Below are 25,862 nucleotides of genomic sequence, written 5' to 3'. Positions count from 1 at the left end.
GGTTTGGTTAAATGCCTGAATTATGACTATAACATAAATACATCAGTAATCAGTTTTTGTGGCTGAATGTGGCTGAATGGGACTACACTGGTTTCCGGAGACATCATGCCGAACAGGCAAACTTAGTTTCACAGTATTTTGTTTTTGGCCCATGTTTAGCTTTTTACTTCAACCAATTGTATTTAAAGGCTTCAAAATGTATAAAAGTTATGATAATTTGTGAAGATTATCATGAAAAAAAAATGTAACAATAATACACTTTTGTTGGTCACAAACCTTATTTTCTCTAATTCAAAAGCCAATGAAAAAAAAAAATCATATTGGATTTTTGTTGAGGGAACCAGAGTGATGCCAACATCTGAGTTGGTTTAAATAAATGCACCATCTCTGCAGCTCTTTATGTATAGCTCTCTTATAATAACTTATATATTTAATTAAAGAAAATCATTTAAATAATATTTTGGCAGTTTCTACAAACTTGGTATCTTATAAACTAGGAAAAAAAGCCCACGTGTGTGCTCACTCCTAGAAGTTGCATAATATCATCCTATCAGATCTTTCCAATTAAGAATCAGCATCAGCATCAGTAACTCAGTGAAGGGATTATTTGAGGCAGAGATATTCCTATTGGTCTGAATATATCTTTCCTTTCCAATTTTGACAAGTGTCTAAATGGATTGGAAATATTATAATGCATCGATAATTTTCAAGACTCTTTAAAAAAAAGATCTACTGTGTCAGGTATAAATTCCGACAAAATGCATGATGTATAATGGTAAATATATTACTATTATTTATTACACTGTAAGAAAAGCAATTTGAATCAATATTAATTTACCCATCATTCTCCCAGAAAATTCCCCCGTCGAGCACCACTGGAAACAACATCCTATATTTTCTATCCATTGTGTGTGGTCCTGGTATTTCCTATGTAATGGGGACCAAATGTCCCCACAAGTAAAATGCATGATATTCATGGGGACCTTTTTTTTTGGCTTATGAATCATACAGAATTAACTTTTTTGAAAATCTAAAAATGGTAGAAAGTTTTTCTATGATGGGCAGGTTTAGGGTTAGGGTTAATGTAGGGGGATAGAATATACAGTTTGTATTATAAAATGCATTACGTATAAGAAATGTCCCCATAAAACATGGAAACCCAACATGTGTGTATGTGTATGTGTGTGTGTTTATTTGTGCTGTACTGACAGCCAGAACCCCGACTGTACAGCTCAGTTTAATTGCCTCAGTTTGACCTTGAAAACTCACAGATCCATCTGGCTTTCACAGTCCACAGAGTCAGGAAGTGCTTCTCGCTCCTGCTCTGTGTTTGGCAGTTACTTAAGCGGAGACGCGTTCCTACAGCACCGAGAGCTACGGAGGCGTGTCTCGTCCTATTCTGCGATTAAGTTTAACACAGAAAACTTTTGCCTCCTGGAAAAGGAATGTAAAATGTTTCCTTTCACTAAGTGAGCGCCTCTTGTTTCTCTCTCTCTCTAAAATGACGGTGCATTGCTCCTCGAGTTCTTACTCAGCAGGAGGTCGGCAGGATGGTAGCTGAAATCACTCCCTCCGCCTCTCTTTCTGTCGCACGCAGCTGCGCACATCCCTCTCGCACTGTTTTAGTCTTTCATTTCATAATTCATCCCGTTGAGTCACAAACACGCCACACATGGGCTAGAGAGCGGGATTGACACAGCAGTCGAGTGCTGAGGTGGGCGGAATTCAGAGCGACTCCATGAAACAGCAAAAACACTCTGCATCCTGTTTTACATGCACTATACGCATCACACACATCTGGGCCCATTCACTACTGACACAATACCTCCAACTCCTTTTGACACTCTGAATGGCATCTTGCTAATAGAGAAGTATGAGGAAAGTTGTGAAAGGAGAAACTTTTTGGCGCTGAAATCCAATTTGTCACCTGGTTTAATTTGGGATGAAGAAAGGAGACATTTGTGTCTCTATCCTCGCCATTTCCTTGCTTAATTGGTAGCTTCTACCTGGGGGTAGTGTTGGGATAATCACTGGCACTTTCACGTGACATTTATTATTATCAGAGGGACCAGCTGACTGAAGGTCAGGGGGTTGCTGGTGTGGTAACATATTAGATATAAGGCCAGATTTGCTATCCAATTTAAACTGTGAAGAAATAGGAACAAGAGGATCATTTATTTCAGCATACTGACTGAAAGTGGAAAGTACAGTGGCCTCGAAAATAGTTTGGACAAGTAAAAAGCCACACTTAAAATGAAGGTCACCGTATGAGATCACAAAAGATAACAAACCAATAACACAAGCATTATCTGTCTATCTACCTATCTACCTATCTACCTATCTATCTATCTACCTATCTATCTATCTATCTATCTATCTATCTATCTATCTATCTATCTATCCATCCATCCATCTATCTAAAATATTTTAGGTGGTGTAAGCACATTTTTAGGATTCAAGACAAAACATTTTTATAGTGCAATTCTCAAAACACACAGAGGAGAAAGTGGGAGGAAAGAAAGAGAGAGATGAAGACAGAAAGAATCAATATCAATAATGAGAATCAAAAATGAGAAAGGAAATGGTGTGGACAGAAAGGATAAGGTGCAGCTTCTCTGAGTCTCACTCCCTCTTTCATATTTTAAGGTTAGAATGGGGTCATTTGGAGTTATTTAATTCTATTGTCTAACAACATGTATTCCATTTAAATACACTGAGCAACCAACTGCCGTGAGGACTGTATTGAATCACTTCACCACTGCTATCTAGACGCCTGAATCAACTCTTTAAAGGGACAAACATTTGATCATTTGGTGAGAAAAAAATAGATGTATTTACTATTTGTAGCCTACTTTAAAAAAAATATATATATATTTTTTGTCGTCTGCTTTCATCAGATTTCATTAGGGAAACTTTACCGGTAATTGAAATATGTAAATAAGGCCAAGTTTTCTGAATAAGATTAATACGAATAAAACAATAAAATAAAAATATGACACTGATTTAAAGGGACAGTTTTTTGGGGGGACAGTTCAACAAAAAATAAAAATTTAAATAAATTCTGTCCTTATTTACTAACCCTCATGTCCTTACAAACCTGCATGCCATTCTTGCTACTGTGAAACACAAATGATGATACTTTGAAGAATGTTGCAACTGTTGTGTCCCCAGAATGAAAAACAGTGGGGTCCAAAACAACACTGACATTTTCTTTTGTGTTCCACAGAATAAACAAAAGTGACACATTTGAAATGGCATGAGAGTGAGTTTCTTTGTTTTTCTTTTTGGTGCACATTTCCAGATTCTCCGTCACTCGCAAAAATGTTTAGCATTTAGCACCTAGTTAAACCAGTGTGTAGATGGTTAGTGAATAAAATACAGATTTTGCAATGAAATACTGCAAGTGCTACAACTTTTTAGTGAACTGTGGTGTCCAAGAAGGCAAAACTATTTGTGCATTAAAAAGACCTTGCAAAAATTTGGGGCCTACAGCAGCAGCTCTGCATCTAAGGGTTAACTCTATTAACTTTCTCTCTGTCTCTTTCATTCCCTTTCTCTCTGGCGGGCTCTCAGTCTCTCATCTCTAATTGAATGCCTCTCCTGACAAATGGGCTGTTGAGGCTACACCTGCAATGCACCATTACATTCTCAATTCTCATCTGACAATGAGTGTGTGTGTGTTTTGTTTGAATGTGTATGTGAAATGCATCATTTCATATCGCAGATCAAAGTATAGTTGTAACAGCTCTTTACTGCTGGTCTCAAATGGTTCGGGTTTGAGCGGTGGGTTGTGTGTGTGTGTTATTCTCAGTGGTAAACTCTTTGAGTGCTGTTCTGACAGTGCTGTGTGTAATAATGGCTTTGAGCCTCATTGTTAATGCTCCTCTTCTCTGTAGCGTGAGACTCACAGACACACACAAACACACGTGTGACCTCGACTCTCAAATCATTAATTTCCATGAGGAGAGTGCAACACAACTTTAATGCTCCTAAAATGCAACAACAGCACTGGGCTTCTAAGGCATGCCTTGATTTAGCACAAATTACTCTGACATTTTACTCCATCTTCATGCCATGAAACTGTGCAGTCTGGTATTCTGAAATGGAGACAGATTGGACATAATTGGAGCTCATAATAAGGATTTCTGTTGGCACAAACTTCCTAATTATACCTGATTCTACCTGTATACATGATACCTGAAGTCAGTATGTTTGTACAAGAGGTTAAAGCTTGCAAAAACAGGGTATTATATTCTAAGATTATTTATGCTATCATCACTTAATTGGCTTTTGGCAAAGGCTCCCTGAAAAACTAAACGCCCGCTGGTGTTCTGACCCTTTCCAGCACATTTGTTGACATTTGTGTCCTCTTACCTGTTTGAGACTGCGGAATAGAGTTAGCTACGAAAGCAAACATAGGGGGAAACCCAAAACCTTGTCAGGAGAGAGTGAGGGAAGAAAGAAATGATAATTGTGTTAGGCAGAGGAGACTGTGGAGGATTGTAACACCATCAGTTTAACCTATTGCCTCAATATGGAATCCCTATCATACATGTCTCTACAAGTCTGTATACAAATAAAAAAGTATTTGTGGTACAATTTTTTTTTTTTAAGTAAAAAGTATAATTTGATGAGTGATCACGTTAAAAAGGATGTTAAGAGACAAGACTTGTATCATCTGATTTTGATATATGACAAAAATGTCCAGGTTAGAAACATTGAAACTTGCTAATTTCTGACATTCTCATTCTTGAGAGCATCTGATTGGACAAAAATCTGTACTCCAAGATGAGTCATCGATTTGTATATGTGCGTTTTACTGGACGTATGTTAATTATTAAAATGTGTGTTTCTGCAATTTGTTTTATCAATATTTAGGAACATTAAAAGTCTTTGATTCTTTCATTTGTAGCATATCATTTTGAAAATATTATATCAAAGAGCACAGACGTTAAAATATAATGTAACAAACTTCCACAGGCTATGCTAAAAGACAGAGAAAGAGGACGAGTGTGCCTGAGACACTAAAGAAATAATCAAATGTTAATTTTTACATTTTCCACCATTTGAGTGATCTGAAAGCCAGAAAGTTTCTGTGTACACAAGTGGCAAACATTAGACTGGAAAATTCCTGCTTGAATGCACAACTATGTATAAACGCCAGAGGCCCATACTTACAGACAACAGTAGCACTACACACACGTTTTATAGTGACTTTCCGTAGGCATAATGATTTTTATACTGTGCAAACTGTATATTCAATCCCCTAACTCTAACCATTACAGAAAACTTTCTGCATTTTGACATTTTCAAAAAAACTTTCAAAATGTAATATGATTTTATAATGTTTTCCTCATGGGGACTGAACATTTTTTCATAAATTACTGGTATCATTGTGGGGACATGCTCTCCATAATGTAGGGAATGCAGGTACCTGTACATGTAACAAAAAAAAAATTAAGCTAATGTCTTGACTGAACTTGAAATGTCAAACTGGCGGCATCTAAAATCTCCCATATTTGTAACAATTCATTATATAGGTTTGTTAAATGTCATCTGAAAAGGGTTCCCGTGAAGAGTCTTTTATTTGCACAGTTTCAAATTGTTTGTTGTAATATGTTTTATCGCATATACAAGTCATGGAGAACCAAAAAAAAAGAAAAAAAAGTATATTAAATACCTTATACCATCACACACAGATGTCAACACGTGGCACATGCAAACGGGAAGGAACAAACTCATCCTGGCATCAAAAGACAAGGCGTTACTATAACAACAAAATGTAAATAAAACAGGCAAACTGACTGACTAGAACAATGCATCCATATTATCACCCCAGTGTATATTGGGAAGAATGTAAATGGGACTGAAGCACCATACAGTAATAATCAAGCAAATCTTAGCAACGTTTACGTGATTTAGGACTCTTTTTTTAAATCACGAAGCAGGCCCAGGCTCAGGAATACAGAAACACAGTTGAAAGGGGAGGAGATCTGGATGTGTTTTTCATGTTTGCCCACACGTCACGTGGCCAAGAGTCACGACCCACGAGCCACGATATGCAAATGCAATTAGAGCATCTTTATCTCTTCAAAGAGCCACGGATGAGAGAAAGGGAGGAGGCGGAGGTAGGGAGGATTGAGGAACTGAGAGAAAGCGCGAGAGAGAGAGAGAGACAGAGAGAGAGAGAGAGAGAGAGAGTCTGACTTGACCTGCCGTAGATCCTCATCGCCTGTCTGAGACTCAAGAGGAGAATACAAATGTTACTACATTAACCCGCTCCCGCAGAGAAACGACAGACAAGAGATGAGAAGAAAGGCTAGGAAGAAAGGGAGAGAAAATTAGGGAAAAATGGCTTTTCTTTGTAGTAAATCATATCTCAAATGAATGCTAATTTAGAGGAAGTGATAGAAGTGGTAATTGTTCTTTTCAGCTGTGGGGGCTCGGGCTCTATAGAGCCGCACCTTTGATGGACTGCCATGTCAGCAGTGCATTGTGGGTACCAAATAGGCTAACCCCAGTGCACTTTGCTTCCTGTTGTGGATTATATGCACGTCTTTGTAAAACAGCGATCGCTTCGGCACCAGTACAAGTTTTTGATAATGAACTTCCAAAAAAGATCTGCAAATCACTTGTCACTGGAGATGACTCAGTGGTGCATGTGCTTAAAGCTACAGCTATCTGCATAAAATAAGCATTACATTCACGTTTTTACATTCATATAACAAGGTCAATATAGTTCGATGTGTTGCCACATGAGAAATGTGTATATATCTCTATATGGAGCTGTTTCCTGAGTTCAGTTTGCTAGTTAGTTTCGATGGTTTCTGATTGGATTATATTCACTTGTTGTTCATTTAGTTTCTTTGTTTTATCTGTGTTATCCCTTAGTTTCCTCTGTTCTTTGTTTTGTTGTTTCGGTTTACATGGCTGTTCAATTTCTGAAGTTACTCCTAAGTGTTCCTTTTGGATCCATTCATTAAAGCATGTGTATTGTTGTATCACCGTGTGCTCATTATAGCCACATTTCGTTACAATATTAGTCCTTGACATCATGCCTTGACATGATGATAACATAAATGCTTCTGAGAGATGTAAACACTGATAGCAGGCATACAGCAATGCCTCAAAGTCATTACTTTAAAGTGAGATGAGATATATCTTTATTCTAAAGAGAGATGTTTTTAATTCATCCAGTATTACATGGTAATCTAATGTTTATTATTAACTCCTCTAGATCAGTGCAAATTCAGCTCACACTTAGCCCTGTTAATGGACATTAGCCATGCTAACATTACTGTTATATTACTGTTCTGTGAATTATTCTTTCATATCTCATTTTTACTAATTATCAATCATTTTTATAAACAAGCTAATATGAAGACAATTAAATGCTTCATAGACTTCTCATGAGAGTTTAATTTTAATTTAATATTCTAAATAAGGGTTGGTAATCAAGAACTGGGTCAATGAAAAATAATATTGAGAAGTATTACTGAAACCTAATTATTTTCATAACTTCTGGTTTTGTTAAAGGTTCTTGGATGTCTAACTTCTTCCACCGATGAGAATAGAATACTGTACTAAAATACTATAATTATTTATACAATATAAAAGGGACTATTATATAGTATCCTGCATTGCTTTATCTCCAAAAAGCAATGTTTTAGTTAAGAGGTTGCAGTCTGAATTGAACACAAAAGAAAGAAATAACAAAATACAACCATGATTCATAAATGTATGACTCGTTAACTAAAACAATTGAATTGTTCTTTTTTCTTTTACTCAAAAATAAGTCTTGAACTCACTGATATCAAATGGCTCACTAAATGATTCTGTCAGAGCAGTTGTGGAATTGACATCTCATTGACTCACTGAACTACAAGACAGTTCTATTAGCATATCTCAGGGATTCCAAATATTTTCTGTCTCCAGAAACATATTCACTTGGCTGATTTAGGTTAATATTTCAATGTAACACATTCACGGCTCTCTGATGTCGGTTAATGGTGGAATGACATGCATGTAAAAAAATAAAACATTATATTAATTTTGAATTAATTTATGAATTTTTATGATTCTAGTAATTATTTCAAATCTTTAGCCTACATTAATTCATGAAACCCCTGCAGTTTCTCAATGAACCCCAAGGAGAGCCAAAGGATGTTCTGTTTTGCTGTAACAAATTTGTCTTTAAAACATTGCAAAACAAAGTCTGCTTCAGGTTGAGAAGCTGACTTTATTGCTTCCACAAAAGTATTACACATTTGTTAATGGAATCATGAAGGAACCAGAATCTGAACCATCTTTAAAAATACCAAATTAGGTCACATAACTCAAAACATCCTAATACAAATCATTCTTTCCAGAACATTCTCAGATTCACCCCATACAACTTTCATTTCATGGACGAGGCAGATTTGCTCTTGTTTATATATGCAGAGCAGGCACCACATCAATAGAGCATTGGAAAAGACACATTTTGTAATTTCCTTACTCTCATTTGCTCTGTAAATATTGATGGTTTTCTTTATTACTCCAGTGTTTGAGGAGAACTGGTGCCTCATCATTTTTTGTGGATTGATTTTGCATTTGCAGGGATACAAGAGGTTTACAGCGTGAATGAATGTTCTTGAATGAATGCACTTTGTATCCTTCTCATCCTCCTTTCCCAGGAGGAATGGATAAGAGAAGAGGCTGCCAAACAAACCCCAGCTGTCCAGAGGTGTCATGGATGTTTTCAGGCTGGAGGGTTGGAATGCTCAAGTAGGCCTGCATTGACCAGTTGAGAAATCCATCACTGATTCATTATTATTTACACACATTTGTTTGAAAGATAAATGAAGAACCGAGAAGGGGATGAGTCTGAGATATCCGAGCCTGGTATGAAGTCAAACTCAAAGCCAAATCTAGGGACACTCCCTTGGGTTCTGCTATTTTTCAAGGTAACTCTGTGAACGTACACTGACCTCAACCTAGTGAAATCTCTGCAGCTCACCGCCTCCTTGTTAACCCGGAGTTCACCGCCCGAAAGTTCACAGGATCCATTTTTATAGCTCATCTTAATCCGTACAGTTTGTCTTCCTTAATGCTCGGCTCTGCGAGGGCTTAATCGTGCTTGCACTCAATGGAACAGTCACGAACACTAACCGTGACAAACAAGATGTCCTGCCAAGCATTTGACCCTAAATTTGACAGAAAACAGTGCTGCATGGGACTTTCATAGTCATAAACTTGAGTTTTTTTGCACAATTAGATAAACAAGCGCGGTGAGGCCAGATACGCAGATATCCACGTACACACTGAGATTAAATTATCCAGAACATCTCCTTCATCCGCTTCATTATTCACACATACTTCACATACATCTTTGGTACACTCTCCAAAAAAATCCCTTTCAGGAGGAACGGAAAAGAACGGAAGTGGTTGCTAGGAGACCTTTTGGTGAATGGAGTGTACTTTAGTGCGCTAGGAAATGCAGCCGTAGCCTGTAGGTAGCCAGGGATTTAAGGAGATTTAAGCGGAGAGAGGGAAGCTGGGGGTGCGATAAGGGAAGGAAAAAGACCTGGTCTTAACACAGAAAAGAACAGGGATTGAGTCAAAGAAAAAGCATGTCAACTCAATTCATCGCCAATGAGCGCTAGGGTGTTTGCTGTACTCCCAGCGTGAGTGCAACATGGGCCCGACAGACGACTTATTCAAAGCATGCACAGCAGACACAGAAAGCTATAAAATAATTACAGCCATACTAGCAGAATTCATTGTCCTTACAGCACAGCCGCTGAGAATAAGGAACGTCAAAGGCAGGCGATCGCTCGGTTGAACTCGTGGCCTCGTAACAAATTCTGTTGGCATAAGAAGCGCAGGGGGATGCCGGGGGGCTACGCCAAAGGAGCACAAATGCACTTATCATCTGAGCGTTCATCTCATTTTATACACTGTGCTTGTATTCACAACCGGTGCGAATTAAATTTCTAGTAGAAAAGCCAGAGGAAGTAATCGTGGCCACAAAGTCAATCTAATCACTCACAGATTGCATTAGCATTCCTCCGCTAGTAATTACAGGCAAATATATCATATGACGGAAATCAGATAACATGGGAAAGCTGGGCGTTTGAAGCTTACATTGAGATATAAATGATTGCAGAACAGAACCTGTGTTGTGATGAAAAAGGCACACTCTTGTCGCAGTCTCTTACTCCAGATGTTTATGGCTGGTGTGATAAGGATACCAATTATAATTATGTTTTGTACATTTTTGCTAATTTAATGCATCAATTTGATGTGAAAAGCTGTGATAACACAATAAAAAAGACACAATTTATCATGCCTCCTGACCCATATGTAAATGCCAAAATAAGGGGTTTCCTATCATCCTGGCAATTGACCCTTTGCAGGGAGCTTGATTGACAGGAGATCTGACCAATAATACTTCGCCATCCGCCATTTTGGCCAACAAAGCAGTCAGGAGAGTTAGTAGATTAACATGGGAGGATTTGAACTTGAAAAACGGAGTGTCCTGACGTCTTTCCGCGGTTGAAACAACATTCCTTCTTATGTTCATTCATGTTTATTTGATGCTATAAATTAAGAAGGAAGAGATGATCGGTTCACAAGCAGTTTTAACTGATGCTCTACAGCGTCAACTATGCTCCACGCTGTATTTTTCACTGCGTGTGGAACATGGTAGCAACAGTAGCTAAAGGGGGCGGGTCTTTGTGAACGGTCAATTCAAGCTTTAAAAGCCATTTTTATATTTTGAGTTGATGTGCCTGGCAACAAAGTGGAACAGACTGGTGTATCAAGATGTGTTTTTAACAACTGAACTGCTTTTAACTTGGCATATCATCCTAAAACATGGCGGTCATCATTACATGGGACGTAACAGTCAAAGATGTCAGCTAATTCATGTGTACATAGAAAAACAAGTTTAAAAACGGTGCAAACTGATGTAAGAATGTAGTCTACATCAAATGCAAAATGGAGTTGCATATGTTCATATGCTCATGTTTAATTATATAGAAATTAAACAAATCATGTATTGACTTCTACAGCCACTTTTTGTCATTCCTATCCAATGCTTTCATTTTCCATAATAATGTAATATCTTTGAATCTTAATTTGGCAGCTATGTGCAATTACAAGAATATTCTGGGTTCTGTACATGTTGAGCTCAGTCAAACGCATTGTAGCATAATATTGTGTCACGTTGGGGAGGCTCAGACGGCTGAAATGAACAGAAAAAGGTCATGCATAAGGGGAGAGGTGATCTACCTACACTTCATAGTTTAACACAGACCTTAAGCTTAGCGTTCATTAGCATGACATTCGAAACAGGAACCTCTCCCTCCAATTTCACTAAACAAGACAGGCAGAGAGACATTTGACCTCTTTAAACATCAGCTATCACAAGGCTTACCTTGTAATATCACAAAAAAGAGGACGAAATGAACTCGAAAAAACGAAATGGAATGGAACATGTTATACGGCACATAGCTTTTGAATTTAAAGCTCAGACAGAAAAGAAGATCTGACTAAAATGATCAACTCTAGTGTGTTTGAATAACATAAAAGAAAACCAGTACAATTATTCGGGCTCGGGTCAGGACGGTCCGGCCTTCAGCTCAGGTGCTGTAGTGCTTAACGTAATTTGTCAAATGATGGAATACATGTTTCATTAAATATCATCTCAATCCAATCAATTATGCTTTAATTCATGGGGAGAATGGGAGTCTCTCGCTCCACATAGCGGTTAATTTCTAATCGAGGTCTAATTGTTTTTACACAGCCAATCAAGAAGGTATTTGTCATTCACTTTTCCTCACAGTCTAATAATATGGTTTGGGACATTTCTAGTTATGTTTTTTTTTTTCTAACCAAAATAAATTAGCATTTTATGCATTTGGCAGACACTTTTTTCCAAAGCAACTTGCGAATATATTTTATCAGTTCATGCATTCCGTCTATCTAACCCCTGACTTGGCTTTGCTATAAGCTCAATGCAAATTCATGTTTCCTGCTTAAAAAATAAATAAACAAACACACATCTTAAACCAACTTAGGCTGGTCTAAGCAGGTCTCCCAACTTGATAAAAGAGATGTGTTGTTGATTTTACAGGGGTGTTGGGCACTTTTCAGCTGGTCACGCTGGGAGACAAGCCCAGCTAAACACCAGCTTGGCCAGGCTGAGAATAATAGCTAGACCAGCTTGACTATGCTTGGAGACTCACTTAGACCAGCTAAGACTAGTTTCATTTGTTTTTCAGAAGAGTATTTCAGATTGTCCTAGACAAACTCTATATTGCTTTATATTAAAGAGCAGAAAAGAAGGGACAAAGGAAATATGTGTGATATGTGCGATAACCTGGCATACGGACTATGGATGTGCTTGTTCTCTCTGACATCTTATGAAATCCTAGTTGTCATCTGATTGGATCAGCTGGTGTCGGACTTCTAACTTCCGCAGGGGGGATATTTACTGTCCTCCTGTCAGTCAAATCACCACATGCACGTGTGCACACCAGGCACACAGATATATAGTCAGTTTAGGTCAACTTTTTCTTCATACATTCACCTTCACTCATACCGGTCTCATTTACAATGGTGTTTGCTTCTTCCACTGTCAAATTTCTCCCTCGGCACTAAATTTTCAGGATGGCATGCGGACATTTATTGCTTCTATGGGAGGAAACGAACAGATATCAAACCAGCGTGGCTATCAGCTTCTAAGACTTGCAAATAGATACATTAATGCGCTGGAAAGTGCAGGGCTATTTGCATTTAGATTTATCTTTCATTTTCATTGATCAACATTTTTCGCCTGTCTACTCGTTTGCGAGGTGAGGCGGTGAAATCGATGCGTGTGTGTGTGTGTGTTTTTTAGCAGCTCGTCTAGAAGGACTGCCAGACATGTTTAGATGTTTTACTGTATGGAACCTGGACAAAGTGCACCGGTAAATCTGTCAATGGGGTGCAAGTATTTTTATGCTCACAAGATTCCCCTCTCTTGACTCTTGACAATGACAGCAATGGACTGAAAAAAAGACTTCATGATGTACTATGTCATTTCAGTGATGGATGAGATGTCCCTCTTGGGGAAAAAAACACCCCCCGTAACGAACTGATGAAAAAAATTAGCACACGGGACTGAATTGATGTTGGACTGGCTCGTTTCAGAAGTTGTAAATCAAACTGAATTGCTAATGCCTTTCTCTTAATAACCCACAACATGTGGTACATTTGAACATAAAATATACTATGAATCTTTGTTTCAGAACTCTTTCCACTACATGTGTGACAATCATATAAATAAAGAAAATGCACAAAATAAATAGTTCACCCAAATATTACAACTATTCACCCTCATTTAATTTCAAACCTGCTTCCTTTCTACTTTGCAACAAGATACAATATTTTGAAATGTCTTTTTTGTTTGTCCACATATTGAAAGTCAGTGGGGTCCAATGTTGTGTTCTGCAGAAGAAAGAAAACCGGTTCAGAACAACATGGGGGTAAGTAAAAGAGGACATAATTTTCATTTTCTATGACTTTCTGTCACTCATTCAGTGGAATGAGAACTGAAACATAGATGCTATTTAAACTATCCATTAATATAGCAACTATTCAAGTCACACAGTCTTACCTTGATCTTTTAACATATCATTCATATTTTATTTCATACATATGGAAGGAAATGCAAAAATTGGAAAAGCATTACCAAATCTAGAAACTAGTACGAAAGGGTTTGCACTTTTCTGATAAACACAGACTTGCTTTTGACGTGACAATTCTGACAACGTGACAAGTTTTGACATGCATCTTAAATAACCGCTGTAATTTTGAGGTGTATATTAGTGTTGTTCTTGTATTCAATTGGCCCTGCTATAAATAGTAATCTGACACATCAGTACATAAATCCATCTGATTGTTTTCTTCAATCTGTGGTCTATTCTGGTGCACTGTGCCCGCATACCACTGTGACGTGTGTTAAAAGGCTGTGTGGTAGATGTGCAGCTTGAATGAGTGTAAGAGGGCTATTGTGCAGTGGACTAAATGCTTCTATTCTACTGGCTGTGGTTTATGGCGTAATGGTAGACAAGGTCACATCCTGGGCGTACGGAACGGCTCACTTTATTGGCAGGGCGGAAGAGACGAGGGGAGTTTGTCTCACACATAGATGCTCTCCAGCCATGTGTGTGACCCTTAGACAGTGACACGCAGAACTAGACTGGCCGAGAGAGTATCATGGGTCAATGAGCCCAAAGGCAGGTCACTCAGGCACACACTTTGGCACAAACCTATAGGCAGACAGACACAGACACACACACACACACACACACACACAGACACACACGCACACCCACACACACACACCTGAGCGTGCACAGAGAAACAAACTCTCCTCTGTTTTCCAATCTCTCTCAGTCTTTTGTTCCTTTTTTTCTCTCTCAGTCAGCAGTTTTCTAGCAGTGCCTTCTCAGTGCATGCGGGAGGTCATCACAGGTACAGTTGGAAATGTTTTAAGTGACTTTATGACAATTAAGGAAATAGCAGCTTCACGGGGATTAGAAAATGCAAATGGTCTGCTGAGTGTAAAATAGACTGTCTAGACTGTCAGCAGCTCACTTGTGGAGGACTATTGTACACCGGAATATATTAAGTTTAGAACTGTCAATCAAATACAAATTTAAGCAAATCAATTAAATGATATGCAGATTAAATTATTCAAATGATTTACATAAATCAATACTTTTAATTGTTATGCATCAGATTTAGCCTGTTTTCTGCATCTTGTGTCATGAGTGGTGTATTTTTTGTAAAAAAAAATCACACTAAATTAACATGTTAAATTGAGAAACCTAATTGAGTTATAACCGATTTCTTTTTAGGAAAGAACACAAGAGAAACCAGACCTCTGAATTTTTATGCTGTCTAAGATTAAAAAGTGGTTCATTATTCAAGAGTTCAAAAGTCATTGTTTTGTATTCATATTTAAAAATTCCATTACACTTCTCCCTGTAGATCTCTATTTATTTCCTCCTCTGATATCCCAGCTCTGGAACGACTTACGGTATGCGATTATAGGACAGTAATTATCTGTTAAACTTTTAAAAATAATAATAATAACTGCAGTGTTTACTGTACGTCTAATTACCAATTCTCTCTGAACCACTGGAGCAGTAACAGTTTTGAATTTAGAGTGTTCTCCTTTGCCTGCGTGCATTAGATAACCTTATGTGGTGTAGTAAATTACGCCTTTAAAGCCATAAAGTTGAACAGGCGAAAAGTTGGGATGCGGCGATGGACTTGTTGAACGAACCATGATTACTAAATCAATCAATACAGCAATTTAGCAGTCATCCTCAACCAGAGCAAGGTCAAATGCATGGCCTCCACGCTTCAGCTAAACCTGCTCGGGAAAATATCCTTAGGTTTGGTTTATTTTCTTTTTTTACCCAAGAGAGGGCAGCAATCGAAGATATTGCACATACACGGAAGAAAGGCAGCATCCTCCCCAAACCCATCTCCTCTCCTCACTTTTCTCCTCTCCAGTGGTAATGGAGCGGCACTTTATTTTGATAAAGACGTCAGGTTGAAACTGACTTAAAGCCTGTCAGCAGTCATAATTGCGGGTCGTTCCTCGGGAAGGCCGGAACAGGACCCTGAGGAGAAAACACAATCAGTTTAAGAGTGCCCTCCTCCCCTTCGCAGCCCGGCACACAGAATTGGATCAGCCCTGCTCCGATCGTTTGTTCCAGCCCCGGCGCCCTGATTGAAAGCCCCTCCGGCTGAGAGGCCAGAGATATGCCAGAGCTGGTCAGCCAGGAAAATACAAGTCAGACAGGCAGTGAGTTACAATGATGCAAGTGTGTCATCAAACTGTCTCTGTGCAGTGCGTGATAGAGGCCATAAGGTGTTTTAAAAGCATTTAAACAAACACTTAATACTACATAGGGTTGCTTGACAAATGCAAACACACTATATCATCTTGATGTATCATCATTTTTATTATTATCTGTTGTAATGGTTGTTATACTGTACAAACTGTATTTTCTATTTTCCCGTAAACCTACCCATCACAGAAAACTTTCTGCATTTTTCTCCATTTTTCCAAGACATAATTTAGTATGTTTATTAATCCATTTCCCTCGTGGAGACTGCTGGCTGGTCCCCACGTGATTTTAGGTTTTACTATCCTAAACTGTGTTTAGTTCACCCAATGATATGTTTGTAGGCTTATCATTGTTTTATGGGAATTATCTATCCGGTTCCAACTCTGTGTAGAGGAATTATTATTATTATTATTTTTTTAAATACAGGTTATATGTGCTGGTCCGATTACAGGGTGGTCTAGTTGGGCTGATGAGCCCACCTGCAGCACCAATCATACTCTTTAAAGGCTGCAAATGGAGATCTGACAAAACTGGCAATGTCTAACGGGTAGTTTTCGGTACCGTTGCATTGCATGTCAACATGCCAACTCCCTGCCCTGGCAGAGAGAGCTGGCTAGTGCCACGGTCTTAGCTCTCATCTGGACAGCATCTGTTTCTCATTAGACTGATGGTGTCTGCTGGACTCCACTTAATCTGTCAGTCCATTAAAACCTCCAGCCAGAGTTGAGAGGGGATCCAAGAGAGGGGGTTATTTGAAAACCACACAACCATGAGATGTTACATATCCTCTTTCAGTTCTGGTTGATGCTATTTGTTGGCTGCAGGTGGTTTTGAGTAAGTTAGTAAGCACGTGTGTCATTATTTGGGAAGGCTCGAAGACTACCACACACACATACACGTGTGCAGATGTGCCTGCCTGAGTCTTCAGTCATTTTGTATGCATCAAACAGCGCCTCTGACCCTCTCATCAGTCAGACCCAAATTAATGAAGTCACTAGCCCCTCTCATAAGTGAGAGAACTAATCTTCCTTTTCCCCTCTCCCGCTCTCCTTTTCTCTGATACATGCACAGTCCTTTAGAAAGCAATCTTCAACTTGGAGTTTCTGAATTAGTGTTACTGCCAATGATTATAAGAAAAAAAGTGTGCGGCATCTAATTACATTTTATGTGGGCATCCACGTATCTTAATAAAATCACTTCAACCAGTTGCACTGCGAACAAAGACTATTGTATTCTGTTGACGGGATGCCATCAAACATTTCTCTGACATTTGAAAAGACTTGAGTTTGGGTTTTATCCCATATATTACAGATGAAGCTAACAATTTTTACAACATTCTCAACTAAGTTTTTTTTTTTTTTTTTTTAATACCTTGAAATATTTATTTGGGACACAAGAACACGTTTTATTTGTTTTATGATAGCAATTAATCCTACTTTTCATGCAGTTGCTCGTTTATTTTAATTTAGTAAACAGTTTTACATATTCATACTTATCTCCTATGCTGGGTTGTAAACAAATGATTGAATATCCTGCATTGTCATTCTTTGAACAAGCAGCGACCCAACACAACTTATATAATTAATATATAACTTACATAATTGTCAGGGTTATGTTGTTTCATTGTGTTTGTGTTCATGTTCCTATGTTTCCTATCAGTTCAGTTCTCGTTTCTATAGTTAGTAAATTCTCCTTGTTTGTCACCTATAGTGGGTTACCAATTAATTCCATATGTATCTAGTGTAGTTCTCTGTGTACAAGTACTCCCTGTTTTGTTCATTATTTTGTCGGTTCTCGTCGTTATCTAGTGGTTTGAGTTTCTTGTGTTGTGTATTACCTGTGATTATTATTAGTTTTATTAAAGTGTTTATTTGGATTACCCGTGCCATGCAACAACTTATTTATTACCACCATACATGTGACTAATATAATATAATATAATAGTCCTGCTTTGCTAAGATGAACGCCGGTGGAAACCTGGGCGCAGACGGAGCACTGCTGGAATCGGGCAACATCGCAGGCCTCAGAGGACGTGACGAAGCTGCAACAGCGACCCCCCTGAGGTGGAACTGGGGTACCGGAGGGCTGTGGCAGAACCAGTGTGACTGAGGACTGACACGGAGCCTGAGGGAAAATGGAGCCAGACAGAGCCGAAGGGCTGGAGAGCCGAAGTGTAGCGGACGGCTCACAAGTCCGTGGCAATGGGCTAGCGATGTCTATCCCAGGTGGAGCCGGTAGGCCGAAGGAGCACGGTGGAGTCGTGAGCCCGATGGTTCCCAGAACAGTTAGGAAGGAGTGAACACTCTAAAAACTCCTGGGTCAAAAATAACCCATAATGGGTTATTTTTGACCCAACTCCTGGGTTAAAAAGGGACCAACTAATTTCTGGGTTATTTCAACCCAGAAAATTGGGTTATTCTTTTTGACCCAATTTCTGGGTCAAAAGAACAACCCAAATATCTGGGTTTAAATAACCCAGAAATTAGTTGGTCCCTTTTTAACCCAGGAGTTGGGTCAAAAATAACCTAACTTGGGTTACTATGCCAGTATGCCTTATTTCAGAAAATAAAACTTTGTTTTAAATTATATTACACACTTCAAGCACTTTTACATTTTTATTGCATTAAATTAAACTATATATATATATAAAAAAAAAAACACACACACTTGGACATATTTATTTTCATATTTATTTTAGGTCAGACTGTAATAACAATATTGGAAAGAAAAAATAGAAAAACAAACAACTCAAACATTCGACAACATTCAATAACTGGATTGAATTTAAGGCTTAAAAGACAAGTTCGGTATTTTACACTTAAAGCCCTGTTTTCAGATTTTCTGTTTCTGATGAAATAAAACGGTTAAGATTACAAAGACGTGAAACTTACCGAGTGGTCCGGGGTGTTCACTGATATGCTCATACAAAAATCGCTGCAAAAGATGCTTTTCAACAGGTTTTATCGTAGTTAATCGTAGGATTGTTCCAGTGCACCTATGCAGCCATTGTGGAGGTGGGGGTGCTACCACAGAAACCAAAAATTCTCGGGACAGCAGCTTGTGTCCAAATTTCAATCTTAACCGTTCTATTTCATCAGAAATGATCTGAAAACAGGGCTTTAAGTGTAAAATACAGAACTTGTCCTTTAAAGGACAATTCCGGCGAAAAATGAACCTAGGGGTTAATAACACATGGTTACCGAGTCGACCGTTCTCTGGGATGTGTTTTCATGATAATCGAATGTAAAGAGTTTTATCTCTAAAAACTGATTAGCTTATAACGCTAGTATATATAAAAGAAATTGTTATTTAAATACCACTAACAAGGCTCAAAATAGCCTAACACTAACACGGTAGCATAATGAGGGTCCCTACATGCAAACCGAAGCATTGAGAACTGTGTAAGTGTAAAGACAGTTTAAAAAGAAGATACTTTATAAAGACAGTACATACCAGTCGAGCCACGAACGCCGTGCTACGTGAGCTGGTCTATAGGTTAAAGTCACAGTTCAGCTGTCTTAGCACAGCGTTCATGGCTCGACTGGTCGAGTCTGTTTTCCAAGATGGCTCCTGCCTGTATACGCGTAATGTACTGTCTTTATAAAGTATCTTCTTCTTAAACTGTCTGTACACTTACAAAGTTCTCAATGCTTCGGTTTGCATGTAGGGACCCTCATTATGCTACCGTATTAGTGTTAGGCTATTTTGAGCCTTGTTAGTGGTATTTAAATAACGATTTCTTTTTACTTATATTCGATATAGCGTTATAAGATAATCAGTTTTTAGAGATAAAACTCTTTACATTCGATTATCATGAAACCAAATCCCAAAGAACGGTCGACTCGGTAACCATGTGTTAATTACCTCTAGGTTCATTTTTCGCCGTAATTCTCCTTTAAAGTCTCTGGAGAGCTTTAGGAATTTAAGCCTGGGACAAACTTTGGGGACAAGATTTTTGATAGTGTCCTCATCTAAGAGAAGAAATGCCTCCTCATCCATGTCTTCATCTGAAAGACAGAAAACAAGACAACATGAGTATTACTAATAAGTCGAGACAATTGTGAACCACTCACCAGACACTCTTTGATTATAAAGCTAAAAAATAATCACTTTTAAGGGAATGTTGTGTTGTTGTTTTTTAACGTGGCCCAATTTCCTAGTTAACTAATGTGGTTATTTTGCAGCATTGCCCATTTAGTGTGAATGACAGTCTATACTACTGTCCATCTTTTCTTTCATTAACAAGTGTAATGACATTAATGCAAAGGTGAATATCTGGCCTATTCTTATGCAAAACAGCTTAAAGACAAGGCACAAGTATCTTTTAACTATAAGGGTTATATAGATATGCATACTCCACTGTTGAAGAAGTTGTGACTTTCACAGAATCTTGCACAGACACATTTAAACCCAATTAAATACATTTTTTTAGGTGTAGAGAGATGATATAAGGGTAGTAAGAGTAAAATGCTCACCTTTAAAATTCTCTATCAGCTCAGAAAGCACTCAGTTGGCACATCAGCGGCAAAGCTGTCCATTTAAAATGACCTGGAGAAAACATAGCAATATAGAGGTTAGCAACAATTCGAAGACTTGACCCGCTTCTTTAACCTGTTAGGCTGCATCCCCACTTTTGAAAAATCCTCAGAAATGGCATACCCAAACTGAAACAGTTCATGAACCCTTTGTACTAAAAGCATAAAATATGCTTTTCTTTTGTCTGCATTATAATTACTAACGACTGGCTGTTTTAAATAACCTTCTGTGATCTGATTGGGCTTCAGATTAAAAAATTTGACTAACAATATATTATTTTTATAGTATTCTGCACGATGATAAAGTCTATATCCATTAGCATTACATTATAAATATAATCTATTATTATGAAAATACCTGGCATGGCTCGAAGAACACAGGTCAATCAAATATCATTGCAATCATGTTTATTGTCTTCACAACGTCTTTATCTGCATGTTACAGCGATCTCTGTTAGCTTTGTTTATGTCAGGGACGTCCTAGAATGTCACATGATTATGACTTCTTCGTGTGTACCATATATGGACTACATGTGCATAGGGCTCCCTCAGGCTGCTCTTATGGATTGAAAACACAGTACATCAGAGTATCCAGTGCTCATAATTATTACATCGACACATTTGGGTATAAATTCAATAAATATTATTTCTGTCTATAGAACTCTGATGTAAACCTATGAGAATCTATCAATATTTCTCTAAATCTGCACATTTTTGAGCTAAAAGCCCTGAGGCACGTTGTTTTGTCAAGCGCTGTCATGACGACAGCACAGGATTTTTTTTTTTTTTTTTGAATGAGAGCGGCTGACGATCATAATTCAGATTAAAGGACTAATTTTTTCATAACTTCTGACACAAATTAAGACATAACTGTCAATATAAGTTTCTCAGAATACAATAGTGGTCAAATACTGAAACTTGAGTCATATATTTTTAATGATGTATAGTTTGTCACGGTAATAACATTAAATCTGATAGTAACTTTGAACTATTTAACCAAATAACGCTTCAGTGCGCCGGCGCACTTGCAAAGGTTAACAGGTTTTACTTCAGCCAGTAGAGCACTGTATAATATGATAAACAACACGGCGCAGCTGGTAAACATAACTCAACGATTGTGTCGTCGCTCTAGCCGCGGCACGAGCCGTTTATATACGTTAACTTACTGTCTATGGGCACGACGTCGCCACTAAGTTAGCTGGACTGTAACGTTAGCTAACGTTACCGTATTATTGCCGTTATTATAACAATGAGATAAGTACAGCACATGAAAAATAGAATTTAAAGACAGTGTAAAGTGAATTCAGTCATTTTCTTCTAAACACATTAAATAGCCTAACGTGGTCATAAATGTATTTCTCAACAATGTGTAAAAAGCATTTCAACCATTTTGTCACCTAATTTCATGAACCTATCGTTATTTTTAATCATTCAAATTGTCTGGGTGGTTTACACTTTCTTCTTTAGTCTGACAAACTCAAAACACATAATTATTTAGACTTTACACAGACTTTAAACTAGTTAAGTTAGATGTTTTCTCGATAGCGTAGCTAACGTTACATGACAACCACAATTAAGTTACCACAGCTAACACTAGTCTCAACGTAGCAAAGCCATGGTCATTTTTTCAGCAAATGGTGCTAAACTAGCAACGGGGACATGGACACAGAAAATATTACATTATATCAACACTGAAAATACTCGCTTACCTTGAATACACGACGAAGTTGCACCGAAGAAGCACAGGCCAAAACGGATCGAGCGCGAAGTGTCGGTTATTTCAAATGGCTGTTGTGAGAAAATTCCAGAACAACTGCAGGGGGAGGGGCCGAGGGGGGACCCAGAACATGGGTTACTCTTTGAAAAATAACCCAGAAACTCAAACAACCCAGGAATTGGGTCAAAATATTAGCCCTATAACCCAGAAAATGGGTACTCTCTGAAAAAATAACCCATAATTTTAACCCAACACAAATAACCCAGAAAATGGGTTGAAGAAATAACCCAGGAGTTTTTAGAGTGAAGGCAGAGGAGTCAGGGCGACGGGCCGAGGTGGAGACACTGGCTCAGCGGCCGGAGGCGGAGCCAGGGGATCCCCAGCCCAGTCGGAGATGGCTCGCAGGATGTTCCGAGTGAATTCACGCTGCAGAGATAAGGCAGAGGATGAACAAAGGAGCTGACTGGAGACAACGGAGACTGGGTTGGCACTGGAAGAGGAGGCGGGAGAGGCAGGCTGGGAGGGACCAGCTAATCTGAAGATGGTACTACTGAGAAGGAAGGGATTAACAGGGGCAAAGAACAATCCTCTCCTAATTCCAGCATTTCATCGACAGAGTTCAGCGTGCTCTCACTCACTGCAGCGAGGATGTGGGAAGGGAACACCTCAAATTCGTCAAACTCCTACACTGCTTCCTCAAATGTGGGCGACAGGGACTGCTCACACGTCAGGTAAGACTCGCAGTGCTCAGGCTCAGGTGCATTCTGTAACGCTGGCAGGCTCTGGCCCTCCGTCTGCTGGGGGCTCTTGCTGTCACTCCGTGCAACAGGGTGGTTGCGGGCTGGGCTCTGGGTCGAGTGGTAGAATGGATCGGGGTAGATACTCGCCAGGCATCTGATAACGCCCTCCCTCCAACTAAGTCCTATGGTGTCTGGAATGTCTACTGGGTGGTTGTAATTAGCCCGATCCAAAACAGAGATTTTATTGTCTCATCGTTGTAATTTGTCCGCACAGCGAGATGGCAGAAATCTACAGAAAAATCCCAAGAATTAAGTCCTTTTTGGGCAATGGCAGCGAATTGAACTGCCGTATCCATTTTATGGTGGGTTCTTCTGTCACACTTTCCTAAGTATGGTGTGTGAAAGGGCAAGATGAAGAAGATTAACGTAAAATACTTTATTAACAGAAAATATAATATAATTTAGTGTGAATAATTGGATATAACCAAACTCAGTGTTATCATTAACGAGAAATGACCAATCAAATTAGTAACCATGGAGATAAATTAACAAACTAATTTAGGGCAGGGAGACGGTGAAAATAAAAAACAAACACAATGGAACTGTTTCTAATTTAATTTAATATACTATAATATAATATAACAAGTGGTTTGGAGAATAAATGGATACATATAATAATACAATTCATAAGGGACAAGCAAAGCAAAACATGCTTAAGCCATGTTTATCCTCATTGCATAAGAGACAAAGTTTTATTTATTTATTTATCTTTCTTCAAGATTTAACCCAAATATTCATGATCATGTTATCAGTGGGACTGGGATGTTATTATTTGCATTTATCACAGTTTTACCCTGCTGTCCATAAACCTATTTGAACCTATTTGAGCTTTAAAACTGGACTATGCATGAGATATTGTTTAAATAGTTAAAACTGACTGAATGAGCTTTTCTATTTCCAAGTCTCAAGCGTGCCCAAGAACAAACGAAAGTTAATCTGTGAGCATTGTCAGGCCAGTACCAAGTGCTACTGAATTCCCTGGCTTGTTTTAACACACTGTCTGGAGAGCAGCTTTCTGATAAGGTTAATGCTAGTCTGTAACCTTAACCACGAGACTTTCAAAAATCTTTACCCTACAGTGAGTTCTTGTGTGGTTCAGAGGGTCATACAAACAGCAAAGACAGAAAGTCAAGGAGCATGTCCCTTCCCCTTCCCCTTCCCCTTCCCCATTCCCTCTCGTTCTCTTTCTATCTTTCTTTCTTTTCGCTCACTATGTATCTCTCTGTGGCCCCTGACTCAGAGAACAGCTCTAATATAGATTAGTTTGGAAATTCATTACCCTTCCATTATCTCGCACTGAGCGCCACGCTGTAATGGCTCCCCAGGGAAATGGAGGACACTGCAAGAGCTAAAGGAAGAAATCTTCAGCAATGAGAGAGAGAGAGAGAGAGAGAGAGAGAGAGAGAGAGAGAGAGAGAGAGAGAGAGAGAGAGAGAGAGAGAGAGAGAGAGAGAGAGAGAGAGAGAGAGAGAGAGAGAGAGAGAGAGAGAGAGAGAGAGAGAGAGAGAGAGAGAGAGAGAGAGAGAGAGAGAGAGAGAGAGAGCATATGTGACACAACACCTAACATCTGTCTCTGCTACTCAGATCTGGAGGGATGCCATTGTATGCATTTGAATGTTCCTCTCAATCTCTCTGTGCAAACAACCATTATATGATTAAGAAATTTAACACTGACTTCCAATTTTTTGTTCTACCTTTAAAAGGTGCAGTTCATTATAATGAACCAAAATGGTCTCATCATATAGGCTATAATTATTATTTCAATAACTATAAATTACATTTTCATTTAATAATTGAAATTTTCCACCCTCAATGTAACCCCATGGCTTCAGAAAGATTATTTATGATGCCTATGATTTGAAGGCATGCATGAATTTTTAAATCATTGAATTAAAAGATAGACTAGAATTTGTTAAATGTGTCAATCAGGTAAACTCATAAGTTAGCAATCTTACATTTCTAAACCAGACAATTCACATTTAAAGCAGACAGGGTTTAGATTAAGCCAGGACTTCAATTAGAACATTTAAGAAGCGTTTATAAGTGTGCCTTAAAAAACATTACTAGTGAGCATCTTGAGACAAAACAATGGCACTGACAGATATATTACTGCAAATTGCTTTCAGTTAAAACATCTTAAGCCTTGTCTGTGGAACTGGGCCATAGTGCATAAATTCTACGGACTACTTTTATTATTTTATTGTGTTGATCAAAAATTGTCTTCCTTTTTTTTTTAGCTTGATAGTATGAACCACTGCCAGCTTTTGATATGAAAAATAAAAATTTGTACATTCAACACTTTTAGACCTTAAATGTTATTATTAGATGAATATTTTGGCGGTTACTTTGATATTTTGTGTCCATATGTATACTAGCAAGTTGAAAGTGAGAAGTTGTCAACAAATGAGAGAAGAGAGAGTTCTGACAAATCAGAGCATATTGTAATACTGGTTTAAATCTGTCAATCAAAACAGACCGACACATTCAACAACAGAAGCAGAAAAAAAAAAAAAAAAAAAAAACTAGAGTAGATTAAGTGATGAATTAAAGAAAGAGATAAAAAAAAGGGTTGAAAATATTTCTAAAGCAAAAATGCATTACATCTCACTGTCTTCTATTCAAAACGCATTCTCAATACATACAAAATACTGCTTGCAATTACTCTCCGGATTTTTATTTTTTAGCTAAGATAACTAAATTGTTGTAGTAATAACCAGGACGTTACATCAAAATAAAACCGTGCCACAGGCAATGCTAATGCAGTCCTGTTTCATTTAAATAACACACCAAAACATCACAGGAACACAAAACAAATAAAAACACCATGTAACTATGTTTGTCTCCAAGTGTCTGGTGGATAGAATTATACATTCAGTGTTGATACAGCGACTAGTCTGCAAGCCAGCAAAGGATAAAT

At 38.3% G+C, this 25,862-nt stretch overlaps 1 long non-coding RNA gene across 1 annotated transcript in view; it reads right to left on the bottom strand.

Annotated features, from left to right (window-relative positions):
• Nucleotides 1-13,357: 13,357 nt before the first annotated feature.
• LOC307008377 overlaps nt 13,358-25,862 on the bottom strand; it is a 66,974-nt gene continuing 54,469 nt past the window's right edge. The window contains exon 4 of the long non-coding RNA XR_013799798.1: nt 13,358-13,473. This is a non-coding gene — a long non-coding RNA (uncharacterized lncRNA). The remainder of the gene's footprint in view (nt 13,474-25,862) is intronic.

Source organism: Phoxinus phoxinus, assembly GCF_949152265.1.
Source record: "Phoxinus phoxinus genome assembly, chromosome: 12".
In the NCBI taxonomy this organism is placed as follows: Eukaryota; Metazoa; Chordata; class Actinopteri; order Cypriniformes; family Leuciscidae; genus Phoxinus; species Phoxinus phoxinus.
This window is presented reverse-complemented; position numbering and strand designations above follow the sequence as displayed.